The sequence below is a fragment of the Pseudorca crassidens genome, chromosome 1 (genome assembly GCF_039906515.1).
Source record: "Pseudorca crassidens isolate mPseCra1 chromosome 1, mPseCra1.hap1, whole genome shotgun sequence".
In the NCBI taxonomy this organism is placed as follows: domain Eukaryota; kingdom Metazoa; phylum Chordata; class Mammalia; order Artiodactyla; family Delphinidae; genus Pseudorca; species Pseudorca crassidens.
In genome coordinates this window covers 70,623,752-70,643,308 of record NC_090296.1, presented here as the reverse complement: position 1 = coordinate 70,643,308, position 19,557 = coordinate 70,623,752, and the positions used below count along the sequence as shown (strand labels likewise).

At 35.1% G+C, this 19,557-nt stretch overlaps 1 long non-coding RNA gene across 1 annotated transcript in view; it reads left to right on the top strand.

Annotated features, from left to right (window-relative positions):
• The window catches only part of LOC137228891 (uncharacterized), a 155,033-nt gene that overhangs the window by 60,434 nt on the left and 75,042 nt on the right, over positions 1–19,557 (top strand). The window lies entirely within an intron of this gene.

Sequence of the window (19,557 nt, the reverse complement as noted above, 5' to 3'; positions counted from 1 at the left end):
CTCTTCTTTGTTTGAATAGCTCCTGGGGTTAAACTTTGGTTTTTGCCCCGCCTCTGCATGTAGTTTGCCCTCAGGCATCTGTTCCCTGCCCAGACAGGGCGGTGTTAAAGCAACAGCTGATTAGGGCTCTCTTGCTCACTCAGACCTGGAAGAGAGAGGGGTATGGTAGGTCATAATTGACACGCAGGGCGTGCCTGCAGTGGCAGAGGCCGGCATGACATTGCAACAGCCTGAGGCGTGCCGTGTGCCACATGTTCTTCTTGGGTAGTTGGCCCTGGATCAGGGGACCCTGGCAGTGGCATGCTTCACAGGCCTCAGGGGGGTGTGGGTAGTTATCTGCGCTTGTACACAGGATTCTTGGTGGCAGTGGCCACAGCGGTAGTGGTCTGTGCCCGTGTCTGGGTTCCGAGATGATAGCCGCCGCAGCTCGCGTCTATCTCTAGAGCTCACTTAGGTAGTGTTTTGCCATCTGTGGGTCCATGGAGCAGGAAGCCCCTCTCCTCACGCACCCCAAAATATTGGTCTCTTGCCTCTCCAGCCGGTCCAGACTTTTTCTTGGACTCCCTCCTGGCTAGCTGTGGCGCACTAACCCCCTTCAGGCTGTGTTCACGCAGAAAATCCCCGCCATCTCCCTGGGGTCTGATCTCTGAAGCCCGAGCCTCAGCTCCCAGACCCCACGTGCCCGGGCAGGTGATCAGACAAGCGTCTCAGGCTGGTGAGTGCTGGTCAGCACCAATCTCCTGTGCGAGAATCTCTCTGCTTTGCCCTCTGCATCCCTGTTGCTGCGCTCTCCTCCATGGCTCCGAAGCTTCCCCCACTTTCCATCCCCCGTCTCTGCCAGTAAAGAGACTTCCTAGTGTGTGGAAACTTTTCCACTTTCACAGCTCACTCCCAGAGGCACAGGTCCCATCCCTATTCTTTTGTCTTTGTTTTTTCTTTTTTCTTTTGCCCTACCCAGGTACATGGGGATTTTCTTGCCTTTTGGGAAGTCTGAGGTCCTCTGCCAGTGTTCAGTAGTGTTCTCTAGGAGTTGTTCCACATGTGGATGTATTTTTGATGTATTTGTGAGGGGGAAGGTGCTCTCCACTTCTTACTCCTCTGCCATCTTGAAGGTCTCCATGCAATAGATTTTTAATAGCTGCTGGCTCACCAGAGTGGTGTGGGACACCAGTTGGCCTGCAGCTTCTATGGCTCCTGTGGCTCCTGCAGGATCCTTATTCAGCCAGGTGCTTGGTTAGCCCTGTGCTGAAGGGCTATGTTCTCCAGGAAGATATTCTCATCATCAAAGTTGAGGTCCCGTCAGAGCAGTGGGAGCTGCAGACCAGGCTTCAGTAGGAAATTGCTACACAGGCACAGAGGAGACCAGCACTTCTTCAGGCCTGCCTGCAACTTTGGCTTGTGGAGCAGTAAACTTGAAAGCTGGAGCAGTCTATCCAGCCTGAAATTCCTCCTTGGGTGCAGCCTTTCAGCAGCATCCTATTTTGTATGCTTTTTAAGTTAATTTTTGCTGGAATATAGTTGCTTTACAACGTTGTGTTAGTTTCTGCTTTACCACAAAGTGAACCAGTTATACATATACATATATCCCCTCTTTGTTAGATTTCCTTCCCATCTAGGTCACCACAGAGCACTGAGTAGCATTTCCTGTGCTATACAGTAGGTTCTCATTGGTTATCTATTTTATACATAGTAGTGTATATATGTCAATCCCAATCTCCCATTCATCCCACCTCACCTTCCCCCCAGCTTGGTATCCATAAGCTTGTTCTCTACATCTGTGTCTCTATTTCTTCTTTGCAAATAAGTTAATCTGTACAATGTTTCTAGATTCCATATGTAAGCGATATTATACCAGATTTCTTTTTCTCTTTCTGACTTACTTCACTCTGTATGGCACCTTCTAGGTCTATCCATGTCTCTGCAAATAGGACTATTTCCTTCCTTTTTTTGGCTGAGTAATACTCCATTGTATATATGTACCACATCTTCTTTATCCATTCATCTGTAGATGGACACTTAGGTTGCTTCCATGTCCTGGCTATTGTAAATAGTGCTGCAGTGAACACTGCAGGGTATGTATCTTTTTGAATTATGGTTTTCTACAGGTATATGCCCAGGAGTGGGATTGCTGGGTCATATGGTAGTTCCATTTTTAGTTTTTTTTTTTTTTTGGAACCTCCATACTGTTCTCCATAGTGGCTGTACCAATTTACATTCCCTCCAGCAGTGTAGGAGGGTTCCCTTTTCTCCACACCCTCACCAGCATTTATTGTTTGTAGATTGCTGATGGCCATTCTGACCTGTGTGGGTGATACCTTATTGTAGTTTTGATTTGCATTTCTCTAATAATTAGTGATGTTGAGCATCTTTTCATGTGCCTCTTGGCCATTTGTATGTCTTCTTTAGTGAAATGTCTATTTAGGTCTACCCCTACCATGGAGTTCCATGCATTTTGACAAAGCTTGCACATTCATATAAATAACACCCAGCTCGATAAATAGAACATTATCATTTTGTCTGAAGCCCATTTGTGCCCTCCAGCAGTCAGTCTCCTTCACAAAATAATTGGTATTCTGAAATCAGTATAGCTACACCAACTTTGTTTTAGTTAGTGCTCACAAGGAATATTTATTCCATCCTTTACTTTCAAACCTTCTGTATCTTTATTTTTAAAATATTTCCTGTTAACTGCTTATTGTTTTTTGTCAAGGAGGGACAACAATATTAACTCAAATGTAATAAGGCAAGGTTGTATAGTAACGTAACCACTAAAAGGATAGTAACAGAATGTAATATGCTATAGAAGGGAAAGTAAAATGAAATAATAAAAACACTGGACTCATCCCAAAGGAGAAAAGAAAGGAGAAGGAGACAAAAAACAGACAAAGTGAGCAAAATAGAAACCACATAATATAATGCTAGATCAAAATCCTAATATATTAATAATTGCACTGAACTTAAATGGACAAAATACTCAAATTAGAAGACAGAAACCATTTATTCTCTATGTTGCTGTGTCTGATATTGCTATTTTTCATCTGGACACTTGGTTTCTTCAAGTCATTTTGTTTTTCAGTCCCTGTATTTGTTTCTTTTCCAGGGATGCCTTCCCTCTAGCTATGGACTTTGTATTAGAATGTTCCATCTGTCCTTATTGTGTACCTATGGCTTCTACCCCCTAAAATATCACACAAAAGTTTCTTTTTGGAAAACCATTTGTAATGCACATTTCCAAAAACATTGACATATTGAAAGATTGTTCAGAGGGCATTAATTATTTATTGATTAAATTTATCGTCAATATAAAGATTATTCTTAGAATAGATTTCATGGTAACTATGAAGAAAACGTAATTTGCACCTTCAGAGAAGGCATCTTCACTGTGAAAAGAAGGGAATGTGGATTTTAACAGTGTACATAACTTGTATCTCTCTCTTTTATTTATGCATATATCTATCTTTCTATCCATCTATCTACTTACCTATAGCTATCCTCTCTGTATAATGGTGGAAGATTCCATTTGTGTTATTCTCTAAGGAAGAATAATAATATATTCAGTTTTTGAATAACCATAAATTGAGTCTAGATATTAAAATGATAGAAATGGAAGTATTTTAACTTTTAAGTAATGCAACTTGTCCCCAAAAATGAAAACATGGTTGTGGGTTGATATGGCAATTCTGAATCCTGCCCTCAGGCAGCAGCTGAACATTGTGCTTTATTAGCCATCAACATTTTGTTGCACTGCAGGCTATTGTTGATGCTTTAAGGACAGCAGTGTTAATACTAATGTTCAAAGTGTCAGTCTGGAGAGAAGGCATTAATTGACCTCATGAGATTAAGCTATAAAAATAATCTCCTTTATTTTGAGCATTAAAACATTTCAGAGCTTCAAATGCTCTTGGTAAAGTGATTAGTAACATAATCCAAAACTGATTTCCACTCAGAGTTTACCTTATGGAAAATCATTTTCAGTTAGACTCTAAAAGTGAGAAGAAATCAGGAAGAGTAAATCTCAAATGTCTTTCTCTCCCGTTTCTTCTTCACACCGTTCACCTGTGAACATACACATTCAGGTACAGACCTATGGATCCCTGGTGTATATCACCTTGTAGATCATTTACCTCATTTTATTAAATTTCACCTTCCCCTCATGATATGACAAGAAATCTTTAAATCATGGAAAATGAATATGGGCTATATCATCTTATGAACTGCACTCAATCATTGATTTTAATTTTTCTTTACATTTCCAAATAATCAGTTGAAAATTAAATCTTCCAAAACTGTTTTCTCAGGCTGATTCACATTTCTTCTCCCTCCTTTTCTAAAGCAGTCAGGAAAAAAAGCATGAGAAACTGTAATACTTACACTGTTGTATTATATATGAATGGTTCCTTGGTTCCACAAAGAATATGAGAAAACATCTGTCTGTGGTTATAAAATATCAAAAAATAGCCCATATAAATTATCTCATTAATTATTGTAATACTTTTTGAATTAAATATTGTCATCTTGAAGTAGTATCTAAGAAATCTTATTTGCCTATAATTCCTGAACTGGAACATCTAAAGAGCTCAAAAGTTTAACTAGCTTGTAAATACTGAGACCGGGCCTCAGTCTGGTTTATCTGATTCTGAAAAGAGTTTTGCTCTGAATAGCTAGAGGCAATAAAACATTGAATTCTATACCTTTACCTGGATATATTTATGTCCTTGAATTGAAACCATACTGTTTAACTTTCATGCTCTATTTTTCATTTAACTTTTTTGTTATTGTATGTAATTTAGAGAATACCAGATACCCTCAAAGTCATTTGTTGAAGCTGACAGATAGTTCATCAGCCTGAATGCCTTGCTGGATCCGTTCCACTCTCCTGATTATTTCTCCAGTATGGTTGGATGAACAAAAAAGAAAATTCAGTATGAGACATTATATGTTTGAGGTTGCTGCTATCATAACTAATATAGCACCTCAGCTCTACCCTGCTAGGAATACAAATTTGCTCAATTACTTTGGACAGTTCTTGAGCAGTATACCCATACCATGTGATTGAACAATTCTGCTTCTAGGTTATGCAGCCAACAGAAATTCTAGTCTTAAATCCATATGCAGAGGCATGTAAATAAATACTCATAGAAGCACTATTTATATCAGCATTAAATTAATAACCTCCAATATGCCCATTAAAAATAGAAGGGATAAATAAAATTTTTGTATATTCATAAAATGCATGAGAAACAATGACCTACTACATAGAAAAATATGGACATAGTTCACAAATATGAAGTTGAATGAAAAAGCCATGTATAAAAAATCCATATGTAGGTTTTTATTAATAATAGAATTTGGTAACATGCCATATATTCCATATTCAAGTCTCTTACTTAACATCATGTCAAGTTTCTACATGAATGTTCTAGAATTGGATAACTCATTGATTCTGATGGTATTTTGAAACACATATAGTGATATGAAATAAAATTAACTACCCCATAGTAGAGTAGAATAATTATCTCCCAACACAAGGAGGGAAAATCCAACTTTTGAAACATAAGATGAACTTTGACAAATGAAGTTTATTAAGTGCAATTGATATTTGGTGAAAGATCTAGAAATCTTGAAAGATGGGCATAGAGATAGTTTGCTTTGAAACAATATAGGTGCAGTGACATGTTATTAGTCGTATAGCATTTGAAAGTATGTTGTGTGATAGAACAATTGGATATGGAGGTTGACTACTAAAACCTATATATAAACATTCAGATCTTGGTTCTGTACAAAATCTGAACTTTCTATAAGTTACAGTTCTCAAAAATTGAATAGGCTGCCTCCTAATTGAAAAATGTCTCCCAACGTGTATGTTTTAGGCCAAGGTCACAATTCAAGTAATGTAGATGTGGTTTTAAGCACCTTCCAAAGTGCTTTTCCAACCTGAAGTGTTATGCAGGTATCTTTAAGAAAAATCCTTTATTTGAATTAACATTGAGCAGTTTTACTATTTTTGAGGATTTTTTCCCCCATGCTTCCTTTTATTATCACATGGAGGGTTATTTAACCTTTTAAAGAAAAATATTTTTAAAAACGCACATTAAGACGAAACGTGGCGAATCTTCCCCGGAAACTTTAGTAAAATTGATGTTGGCGGTATTGGAATAGATGGGGTGTGCAACCGCGGCAGTGCTCGTGTGCACTTATGCTTTAGGCTTTTCTTATGTGTTAATGTGGGTGTTCCAATTCAATCTGAATATAGTGCTATGCATATAATTGTTACTGAATCTTGCCTTCATAATAATTTCTACGTGTGTGACCTACTGAAAAGCAAGCATTTATATCTTTAGGAGGATAAGTGGGAAGTCACAGATTTAGAACAATAATCAACTTGAATTCATGCTGCTAGCACAGGTACAAATTTTTAATATAATCTCAGGCAGGAAAATGGTTTCAGGTATGTTGTCTCAGTCGGGAGTTGAGAGAGCATATGCACAGTGGCAGACACCAGCAACTAGCTTTTGGCGGTTTGAGAGATAAAATCATTATAAACCTGGGTTTTAAACCAAATGTTGTGCTGGTTGTTGTCTAGACTTATGTTTAAAATGCACACTATGTTTTAAAAATAAGATTGAAAGCCACTGAAGTAAAACAAATAAATGAGGAAGCTGCCATTTTATATTACCTCTTCTCTACGTAAGTGATAATTGATATTCCAAAGACATAGTTTGCCTTGAATTGAAATTATTTTTATGTTGAGCAATAATGAACTCATCTATGGGCATGTTTTTAAAAGATAAGTTAATAAATAAGGGAATGAAAATTAACACTCTATGTAATAAAAATTTAGTTACTTGCTCCTGATTGCTCTTTTACATTAAAGACTAGGGACAGAATCCTTTTCTATTTTACCTAAAAAATATGTTTATTGTCAACAATCATACATATATATATATATATCTTAAACACAACTATATAACTCTGAAAACTGCCTACAGTTGTCCCCCAATACCCTTAGTGGACTGGTTCCAGGACCCCCATGGATACCAAAATCAGTGGATGCTCAAATTCCTTACACAATGGCATAGTATTTGCACATAAACTATGCACATCCTCCTGTATACTTTAAATCACCTCTAGATTATAGTACCTAATACAATATAAATGCTTTGTAAATGCTTTGTAAACAGTTGCCGGTTCATGGCAAATTCAAGTTTTACTTTTTGGAATTTTTTTAAAAGATATTTTCCATCCTAGGTTAGTTGAATCTGTGGATGCAGAACCCATGGATATGGAGGGTTGACCATATCATTTCTTAGATTTCTCCGTTAAGACCCGTGAAATTTACCCAAGAAAACAGAGTTCTTTAAAAATTGTGCTAATTGATATTTTGAGAGGAAGAGGCCAATGGGAAATTTCGCATTTTGTCCATCAAAAGAGGTAGCAGTGATAAGTTTACCTGCAATGTAAGCACAGATTAGCAATCTTATTTTTTGAATAGGAAAATTATATATATACATATATATATATATACATTTGTATTTATTTATTTATTTCCCATTCTAAGTTAAGAGATGTAAAAAGAAAGCCATTCACACTGGCATAGGCCAAGATATGAAAGAAAGTATTTCCTCATAAAGTTAGAATCTGTATTCATTTTTTAAGTTAAAAATATGAAAGTGCTAGTTAATATCTGAACCATAATTTAATTTCCTTTTTGTCAATATATATTCTTCATGGTCATATTTAAATTGTCAAATAACTAAATGCTCTTCTTAAAAACAAATGAATAATCTTTTATTCATATGAAAATTCTATTCTAGATATAACTGTTCTGCATATTAAAATACAGTGTTAAAAAACAATGGCAAAGAAAATTGAGACAAGTTTTGTAAAACTGAGTCTCTTGAACAAGTCATAGAATTAATATGTGAGAGTAGTCTAATGATGTCATAGGAATGTTGTAGAAATTTATATATGAGAGTTGGTATGAACAAAATCTTAAAAACACAGATTTCCTGCAGTTAAATACTTTCTTCAACATCTATTCTAATTAGGTTTCAAAGCAAACATACCCAGATCTGATGATGTGGGGAAAGGGGGAAGATGATAATTATCAGTGCCAGCTAACAAATGTATAAATTTTATGGTTATAAAAGTTATGCATATCAGTTATTTAACACTCACCATAGTCCTAAAAAGGACATAAGGTAATGCCCAATAAACAGTAGAGTCACATAAATGTTACTGACTCAAGATTGTAGTTTATATAATCACCATTTTCAGCTAAAATAACATGGCTAAAAATTTTGTCTAATACAAAGTAATGAGTTTGGAATCATAGCATGGAGCTAAGATTTCCCAACTTCAGTGTTTTTTCCCTCAATCATGCATCCCTATAATTTAGGATAATGGCTCCTATTAAATCTCACTTCATTTTCCTTTTACTTTACACCTAAATGAAGGTCAGAAGAGGAGATTGACATAGCATAGAGAATGTAATATTTTCATTTGCTTCAGTTTAAATATTGCTTGCAACTCAAAGTGACAACTAACATCATAGTATTGTATAGTAAGCCTACTGCTTTGAGCTTGTTATGAACCTGGAAAAAGAATTTCCTGTCTGAAGAATCTAAGTCTCTGATTTCACTTGCGATAACTTTAGGTCAAAATATGCTGCTTTGGACAAATAGCATGAAATATAGGATCATTATCAATGGTACCTTCCATTTTTCTAAGAAGATGAGAATTTTTTTTATATGTTTGCCAAATGCTACGTATAATATAAAATTCCGCTTTAATTAAATACATTCTTCATTTTCAGATCTAGAATAATTCTCTTTTTCCTGCCTTTGACTTTTCCACTACAATTACAGTGAACTGTCAGAAGCAAATACACTACTAAGACAACTGAAGCTTTATGAAATATTCCACAGCGGTGTGATACTATAGCTGACTTTGTCTGTCAGCACCATCATTTTATTTCTCATAAACCCTTGCACTTGGGAGAAATAAATGGTCTGCATCATTAATTTCTATGCCCAAATAAAGAGTTTCTCAGCAGGTTGCACATGAGCTACTTAAACTGGAGTGGTGTTAAGAAAGTCATTAATTATCCAGAAATGAATCTTAAGAATGTGAAAATTGCATTTGTGAGAGTCCATATCCTCTGAGAGGGGCTCGCTAAAAGCTGGACAATGATGTACTGGCACCAACCAGAAAAAAAATTAAGTGTTATTTCACACAGGGACTTTAGGCCATAGGTTAGCCATTTAAGGTGATCTTAGAGCAAAGGGTGGGAGTGACACGTGTAATGCGTTTCATCTCTGCCTAACCAAAAGTCGTGGGTGGTGTTAGCTATGTACATATGAGATTTAATATGGGATCTAAAATGCACAAAGCAAGCACACTCATCAATTTACCTGGGATTCCCGGATAGTGTCTATTTTTTATCCTTTAGAATAATCAAGATTTGTAGTACTTAATGTATGTCCTTTTGTTAGCACTTAGCATATATTAATTCATTTAATACTCAAAACGACACAAGAGCTAGGTATCTAATAAAGTCTCCATTTAACAAGTGAGGAAATTACGGCAGAGAGGAGCAAAATTATTTATCAGAGCTGAAATTTGGACCCAGGCAGTAAGGCTCTAGAATCTGTTCTTAACATCACACATGAATATATCCTGTCATATCTACTTGCTTTTCTCTAGGCCTGAACGGAGGATCTTTTAGACCTAAGGTCCACCTTTACCAATCTTTTCTGTTCAGCAAATCATCAGTTCTAAGCAGTAAACATTGTGAATCCTCTGGTAAAAAATGATAATGTCCAAAAGAGAATAGTAGGAAATAATTTTCTTCTGAATAGGGAAACTTCACAATATCTGGGCTCCTCTGCCGTTTGATTTCATTTTTACTCTACTTGTCTAAAAAGAGTGGGCAGAATTTCTTTTGAAAACTTTTAGTTGGAACCCAAAACTCTTCTAGCTTTATAAAGTGACTTGTCAACTTGCTACTAAATGTTTTTTTAATCACTCTTTATTTTAATTTCTCTGACAGAAGCCTTGTAAAGAATATACAGATGTAATGAATATTTCATAAAGATATGATTTATTAGGACTTCTCTGCCTTTGCTTCAAAAATTATCCATCCTTCAGAAAGCAAATACACAAAAACTACCTGCTGGTATAGTAACTATACCAAATCCTCTGAAGGCAAACCCAAATTTCATAATAACTTCTGGGCTTTATAGATCATGAAAAAGATAGTCAATGTTCTATTAATACTTTAGGTAGCAAAGGAATATAGTTCTTAGCTACCACATGTGGCTGTCTGAACTGTCAGCTATGCCACTGTAAAATTATTAATGATATAATTTTTTTATGAGCTCCATGTCTTTTTATATGAAAATAAAATTGATTTAAGATCTAGAGGTAAAGAAAATGCTTATAACAGTTGCTTAGGGTACTTTACCAGTGCCACCAATTTCTTTCTAAATATTCTCTGTAGCTGGTTACTTCACCCTTTGTAATAACATGTATATGTATCTGTCCTATTTCTTTATGAATAGAGTTGCCTCCAAATGATCATCTCTTCTTTTCACTACAATATCAATATTATTGCATGGTCTCAATTCTCTACAGCGACGTCAGGCATAATTGGTCACAATCATTAATTATTATTTATAGAATATCCACAAGATGAATGCCTTAAAGGGCAACAGAAATACCTAAAGCACAAATGAAGATGAATAACTATAATAACTGTAATTTATCTCCTTCTTCTTTTGTGTGACTCTGATTTAATACCTGACTTATTCTCAGGTTGTGGTGCACATCACTCTTAAAAAAAATATGCTGTCAAAGGCCAACTTATAATTGCCCGATTGGGGCTGGTGACATTTCCTTATTCCAAATATGCATTAGCATACGTTTATTTTTTACAAATACTTAAGGTAACCAATTAGTTGATGTTTTGGAATACACAAGTAATGATTTTGTTCTGATAGAGGTAGAAATGTACATATGTTACTCTTAGAGAGCCAAAAATATTTTTAGGAGAATCTTGAAGTTAAATATTAATGGTTTAAATACTGTTTATGCTTGCTGCTTTAAGAATTCTGGTTTGACATTTTTAGTAATATTACTTAAATGCACAACAAAATAAAAAAATTCTGAATTAAAATTTTTTTGCTACATTCTGCTGGAACAGAATATGCTAAAATTGTATTTCCCTTGGGCGGTAGTTCTCAAAGTTTCATGTTCCTAAGGATATTTTAAAATACAGATTTCTGGGACTTCACCACTAGATGCTTTGATTCATTAGGTCTGAGGTGTGGCCCAAGAATTTGCATCTCTAAAAATTTCTAGGTGATATTGGAACTGCTGGTCCTGGGAATACACTTGGAGCAGTGCTGTCTTAAGAGACTCAAGATGTAAACACATCTAAAGCCTTGTGGAAATAAATGTTCCCATTACAATCACAGTTATTGACATTACTTAAGTAAGCTGACTCTATAGGAGAAGAAAAAAGAAAAAAATAGTCTCAGTGTGATCTAATTAGGATTAATATTGTTCATGTCTTGAACATCATTGGATAAGGAAAGAAATCAAATTAAACAGGTAAGAGAAACGCACTGCTTTATGCATGTCATATTTCTAACGTAATGTAAGAAAATTAAATGAAGCTGCATTAGGAAATGAATTTTTTAAGTATATAGGCTTTGTGTTTAGATGTTAAAACTGAAATGAGATATTCAGTTACAGTTATTTTATGTTTCTTGATAGGCTTTTTAAATAAAATTTATTTGAACAATAAATGTATGAGAAAAAAATATTGAAACAAGGGTAATCATTCAGTGTGTAAGATGGGTATTGTAAAAGAAATGCCAGTATAACAATTAAACTTGTATTTTAGAGATTGGCTCCACAGGTGGTGGGATTTTTCAGTCACCAAATATTCTCGATCCATGGGCTCTCTGCAAAATCTACCACCACAGGGTGTAGCTAATGTCAGTGCAATATAGTTGTGAGAAAGACTGCTAGTAACCACTCATGGATGGCCAACTCATTCTCAGCCACAGCGGGTTTCTAAAAAGCTATTAAGGTTTCTACTGACCGAGGGATCACTTAAATTTCCAAGAAAGAGCTCTTTAATGTGCCACTTCTCCAGTTATGTATAACACCATTCCAACTCCAACTCAATTATTCAGTTTTTTTTTTCATTATCAAATTAGAAAGCTTTGACTTTTCTATTACCCAGCCACACAACTTTCTATTATACTGGATAGGGAAATTTTAATATATCAGTTTAATCATTCATAAATCACTGTAAGACCTGAGGAAAACAATGGCATTTGCCTCTAATCTGAGCCAAGTCTAGACTGACTTATTCTTTTATTCTTTCATTCATTCAATCAATCAACCTAAATTTCATAAGTGTCTATTTCCTGCAAGTTTCCAATATAGGCAGTGAGTATACATGGATGAATAACACAGTAGGACAACATGTTTCTTAACCTCAATTAACAAATTGTTTGATGGGGCAAAAGGGAAGATTACAGTGTCACAGTCTGCTGTTTTATTAGGCAGAGACGTGACTAATTCCAATCAACAGTTAATGCTCAGAAACGATTTGGGTCACATTTGAGCTAGAGCATTTAACTGCTGTTGCAAGACCCTTCAGAGTTCTTTCTATTGCCATTAAAAGAAACTATTTCTCATATTATTTTTGAAATGGTCAAATCAGTTCTTCTTTGATCTTTCCATTTGCAAATTGTGTTTTTGAGAATATTTTAACTTTGGAGAGTATATTGTGGAATATATGTCCTTGAGAGCTAGTTTGTCTCACCTTGGCCTCATCTGGGGAAAGAGAAAACCAAGGAAATGGGTGAGATGAGCCTTCACGCTCTGGGTTAATATAATCACTGTACTCTGCAAACATTAATTTAGCCCAGCACCTAAACTTTCCTAGATTTCAGACCCCGAAATGGAGTGGCAAACCTTAGTGTGTAGAGCTGCTTTGCCCTTAACTCTTGGAAAGTCTTATTTTGTTGCTTTGCATGTTACTTTTCTCCTTCCCTATTTTTGTGGACAGAATAAGAGAATAGGTGCTTTGAGGTGGTGCTCCTAACCCCTCCCTGAAAAATGTAGGAGTCAAATCAATTTGTAATGCTTTGCTCAGAGTCCATTGTGATATATCTAAGAACAAGATAAAAGGAAATGTATTTCCAGTATGATATAATTCTAACTTTCCAGAAAGGACAAAATTTTCAGGGACAGATCATCAAAATTTTGTCATATATTATATATAATCAATTCTATGTCATAATTTAAAAAGCAAGACAAAATAGAAAGTGAAAGATTACTATAAAATGGTTAATATGACTACACTAAAAACATATGATGTTGCAAATATTTAGAAGTTATTACATTTGTATGTTAAGGATGAATTCAGCAGAGTGAGACTTCCTAAACTAAAACACCTGTCTTTTAAAGTCTGTAGAAATACAAATATTACTATCACTATTTTATTGAAAATCTTTCAATGGCTTCCATTTTGTCCAATATGAAAATCAAAAATATGAATATACCTTAAGAGCACCTGAATGGTGCTGAAATTTCGTATATTTTCTGCTTTATCTCTCAGGACTCTCCTCCCCATGCATATCTAGCTATGCCAGCCTATTTCACTTTCAGAATTTACCCCATGATTCTTCCCTTATCGGGAATTTGCCCATGTTATTATCTTTTACTGGAATTCTATTACTCTAATGCTCACCATCTCCTCTTTGCCTAGCTAATAAAATGCATTTATGTATCTCTAATACCTAGTACGATGCATGGTAAGTTCTTATGAAGTCTATGTTAAACAAATAGTTTATTTGTGTATACGTTTGTATCTATGTGTAAAAATATATACATATATGTATGTATCTATACAATTTTCAGTAATCAAAAGTACCAATTAACCCTTAAGATCTCAGCTTTTATATCCAAGTTTCCTAGGTTCAAATCCAGGCTCCATCAATTTCTAGCTGTGAGAGTTTAGGCTGTCTCATTTACTTGTAAAATGAGACCAGTAACATACCTACCTCATAGGTTTTAAACACTAAATAGTTTAATTTGTGTAAAGTGTTTAAAATGATGTCTAGTAGGTGTTGGGTATTCAATAAATGATAGCTATTATATGATGATAAAAGAATAACACTTATTATTATTATTTATTGTGGTTTCCTCGAGAGTAGCATTCTTATCTACCTCAAGGCTTGGTCATGCCCTCTTATGTGATCTCTAGAAACCTTGTAGTTTTCCTTTGAAGCATTCATCACTATTTTAATTATATATTACATACATCATCTACTTACTATCTTGCCAAAAACATTGAAAGACACATAGCATTAACCCTATTTATTTTTATCAAAAATATATTGCCAATGCCTTACACAGTGCCTAGTAAGTCCTCAATAGGTATGTTATGTAACCATATGCATTAAACTTAAATAGCCACAAAAATACCAAGGAATTCATAAATCTACCAATCTACCTTGATGATAATACTGAGATGAGAATAACATCATATTTTTCAATTTAATATTTTATAATAAAGTGAATAAAAAGAGGTACATGAACTACTAAAAGTGATTAATTTATTAATTTGGTGGAGAAAAAGTTATCTTTATACAACCTGTGATTTTCTGCCTAATTAATTCTTTTCCATTCTTGAGGTTATGTAAATCTTTGTCATAAGTCTCCCAATTTTGTTTAATTCTGAATTGGATTGCAATTTCTGCATAGGCCCCCAAATTCATCAGCTTAAGACAATTATTTCTTACTCCTGACTAGCTAGCAGGTTGGCTGGGGACAGCTTATCTTAGCTGCCTCAACTGGGGCTGCCCTACTTCATGCATCTCTCTTTATCCTTGAACAAACTTACCGGCCTAGGCATATTGTTTTAAAAAATGGTAAAAAACAGACAAACAAAAAGCACATAACATAAAATTTGCCATCTTAACCAATTTTAAGTGTAAAGTTGAGTAATGTTATATTCACATTGTTGTGAAACAGATCTTCAGAACTTTTTCATTTTGCAAATCTGAACATTAAACTACTCCCCCTTTCCCACTCTCATCCCTAATAACCACCATTCTACTCTCCATTTCTATGAATTTCACTATTTATACACTTCCCATAAGTGAATACAAATACAATATTTGTATTTTTGTGACTTATTACATTCAGCATAATGTTCTCAAGGTTCATCCATGAGATGAACAGTAGTAGTAGCATATGTCAGAATTTCCCTCCTTTTTAAGGCAGATGATATTCCATTTTAAGTATGTAATACATTTTACTTATTTATTCGTCCACCAATGGATATTTGGGTTGCGTCCACCTCTTGGCTATTGTGAATAATGCTGCTATGAACAAAGATATGCAATATTTCTTCAAGACCCTGCTTTCAATTATTTTGGTTTTAAACCCAGAAATGGGATTACTATAAGACAAGGTATTTCTATTTTTAATTTTTTGAACAAACTCATACTGTTTTATACAACATTTGCACCAGTTTAGAATCCCACAACAGTGTACAAGGGTTCTCATTTTTCCACACCTTTTCAATATTTGTTATTTTCTATTTTTTTGATAGTAGCCATCCTAATAGGCATGAGGTGATATCTCTTGGTGATTTTGATTTGCATTTCTCTAATGATTAGTGATGTTGTGCATCTTTTCATATACTTTTTAGCCATTGGTAGGTCTTCTTTGGAGAAATGTCTATTCAGATCTTTCATACATTTTAAAATTGTGTTATTTGTTGTTGTTGAGTCATAGGAGTTTCTTTATATATTCTGGATATTAATCTCTTATCAGATATATGATTTGCAAATATGTTCTCCCATTCTGTAGGTTGCTAGCACAAAAGTTTTTAAGTTTAATGTAGCTCCATTTGTCTATTTTTACTTTTGATTTCTGTGCTTTTGGTGTACTGTCCAAGAAATCATTGCCAAATCCAATATCATGAAGATGTCCTCTATATTTTCTTTTAGGAGTTTTATAGCTTTAGTTCTTATATTGAGATCTTTAATCTATTTGGGGTTAATTTTTGTATATGGAGTAAGATAAAGGTTGAAATTTATTCTTTTACATGTGGATATCCAGTTTTCCTACGAACATTTGTTGAAGAGGCTGTCCTTTCTGCAACTGACTACTCTTGGTACCCTTGTAGAAGATCATTTGACCATATATGTGAGGGTTCATTTCTTAGGTCTCTATTCCATTCCATTGGTCTAGATGTCTGCCTTTATGCCAGTACTGCACTGTTTTGATTTCTATACCTTTGTTATATGTTTTAAAATCAATAAGTGTGAGTTTTTCAGTGTTGACAAACTTGTTTTGGCTAATTGGGGTCCATAAATATACATTTACATCTAATCTAATTCTACTGTCAAATAACACTATACCACTTTATGAGGGTACCTTTTAATAATAAAATAATCCTAATCCCTCCCTTCTGTTCCTCGTGTCATTATTGTCATTCACTTCACTTATATACAAGCATACATAAATATAAATATACACACACAAGTATACATAATTGAACACATTCTTGGTATGATTATTTTGAAAAAATTTTATCTGTTACATTAAGAATAAGAAAAATAAAGCTTTTTTTAAACTTTCACTTCTTCCTTCTCCCATGCTCTCTCTTACTTGATGTAGATCCAAGTTTCTAACCTCTACTATTTTTTTTTTTCTTGAATGAACTTCTTTAAACATTTATTGCAAGACAGGTCTTCTGGGAACAAATTCCCTCAATTTTTGTTGGTTGAGGAAGTCTTGAACTCACCTTCATTTTTAAAGCATAATTTTGCAAGGCACAGAATTCTAGGTTGCTTGTTTTTTTTTCACTCAACACTTTAAATACTTCACTCCACTGTCTTCTTGCTTGCATAGTTTCTGAAGAGAAGTCAGATATAATTCTCATCTTTGTTCCTCTATAGTTAAGAATTTTTTCCTCTGACTTCTTTCAGGGTTTTTTTCTTTATCTTTGATTTTCTGTAGTTTGAAAATGATATGTGTAGGTGTCGTTTTTTGACATTTATTCTGCTTGATGTTCTCTGAGCTTCTTGGATCAGTGGTTTTGTTTCTGATATTAAATTGGGGGAATTCTCAGTCATTATTGTTTCAAATATATCTTCAGTTTCTTTCTTTTCCAATATATATTCTGATATTTTTACTATGCATATGTCACAACTTTTGCAGTTGTCCCACCATCCTTAGATATTTTGTACTAATTTTTGAGGATTCTATTGATATATCCTCTAGCTCAGAAATTCTTTCCTTGGCTATGTCCAGTCTACTAGTAAGCCCATCAAAGGCATTCTTCATTTCTATTACAATGATTTTGATCTCTAGCATTTCTTTTTGGGTCTTTCTTAGGATTTCCATCTCTCTGCTTATAGCTATTGCATGTTTACTATACCCATTAGAGCCCCTAGCATATTAATCTTAGTTATTTTAAATTTCTAATAATGCCAACAATCCTGCATGTCTGGTTCTGATACTTACTCTGTCTCTCCAAGTTGTGTCTTTTGCTTTTTGATAAGCTTGTAAATTTTTCTTGCTAGCTGAACATGATGTACTGGGTAAAAAGAACTGCTGTAAGTGGGTCTTTCGTAATGTGGTGGTAAAGTGTGGGGGAAAGAGAAGAATTTTATAATCCTATGGTTAAGTCTGATTCTTTAAATGACACTGGACTATGAATTTCATAAGAATTTCTCCGTTTTTTCCTTCTTCTTAGGTGGAATAGGATGGCTAGAATGGGCTGGAGTTGGGTATTTCCCTTTCTCCAGGTCAGCTAGCCTCTGATAATACTCCAGCAGGTTAGGCTGTTTACCTAACTTCAAGTAAAATACTTTACCCTGAGGACAGGCCTTGTTAAGAATAAGAGAGTGCTCTGGCATATTTCAAAGTTGTTCCTTTTTGTTTCCTCCTATCAGAGCACTAGGAGATTTTCCTCTAATATTTACTGTGGAAACCTTATCAAGTTCCTAGGGATGAATGTCACAGTATTGTGGGATCCCTTCTATGGCAGGTTCCCCCAGGAGATTTTAACTCTTAGACTTGTCCACACTGAGCCTCCAGCAATTCATCAATTACAATTCAGGTATCTCCACCCCAGCATTGCTTCCTGTGTCTGTTTCTGGTTTCCACTTGTGAGTCTCTGCTCCAGTAAGCAGTGACTCCCTGTATTTGCCTGTCTGTCTCCCCAGGCATCAATTTGTCCTGTGTTCTCACTTGTCTTATGGATCCAAGAAAAGCTGTTGATATTTCAGTCTGTTCAGATTTTTACTTGTTAGGATGAAGAGGTGACTTCCATTGTGAGTCCTTAATATGGAAACAGAAACCAGACTCAACAGTTTTATTTCCTTTCTAAATTCTGCTTATAAATTGGACCTGGTTTTTTTATGTGTGTTTTGTTTTGGGTTTTGTTTTTCTGAGCTTACCTCTGTCTTATAGAACTTGATTATATTTGGTCAAAAGAAGCTATTTCATACATTCAACAATCTGTCTGGCAACAACCTTCCTTAAGTACATTTTTAGTTACTGTGGGTGACATAAGACAGGTTTCTATTTTTCAAGCCTCCAGTAATAATATTATTATGTTTTTCCTATCTTCACCTGCTTCTCACTTTCAAAGCCAACGTTACATACGATAGCACTCCATTTCTAGTTGCCAATTTTAATAATGTTTGACTATTTATGCATAACAAACATTCTCACATTCAACTGGAGGTTAGTTGATCTAGGATGGATTCAGTTGAAATGCATCTGCTCCGTATTTTGCTTATACTTCTTGCACCAACGGGCTAGACTATGCATGTTTTTCTTAGGATGGTAGCAGAGGTTCAAGAGAGCAAGATCAATAGTACATGGATTTTTTTTAAACCCTTTTGTCTCTTCACACCTGCTGTAGTCATATTTGTTCATAACAAATATGAACAACATGACCAATTCTAAAGAAAGCCTGCTTTCTGATCTACCTTCGGCCCACGGAAGTGGAGGATGTTTGAAGTAAATGTTTCTGAAGAGTTATCGAATCTGCAACCACTTAATCCATATTGGCACTACGCTTTTAAATGAAATTTTCATTTACTTCCCTCCTTTCCTCTCTCAATAAACACATAAACACACAGCTACCATATGCAAATAAGGAAAAAGGGGTTCTTTCTTGTGGTTGTATTATCAAACTCAGGTTCGGCTGCTCACCCCTCAAAAGCCAGTAATTTGAGAGGCAAGGGTCAGTAGAAAGGAAAGGTCCTTTAATTAGAAAAGCTGGCGATCTGGGGAGATGGTGGACTCGTGTCCAGAGACCTACTCCAAAGATTCTGCTCAGTGATGACAGTTTTTAAAGGGAAAAATGGGGGGAAGAATCTCAGTGAATCATCGAGGCAAGAGGTTGGGTTCTGCATTAATCTCCATTGCATACAGACTGGCTGACTCTTCATTTGTTACCTTGCCCATGTGATCTGCCTGCAGGATTCCTTAGGGGGCTTTTGGGGA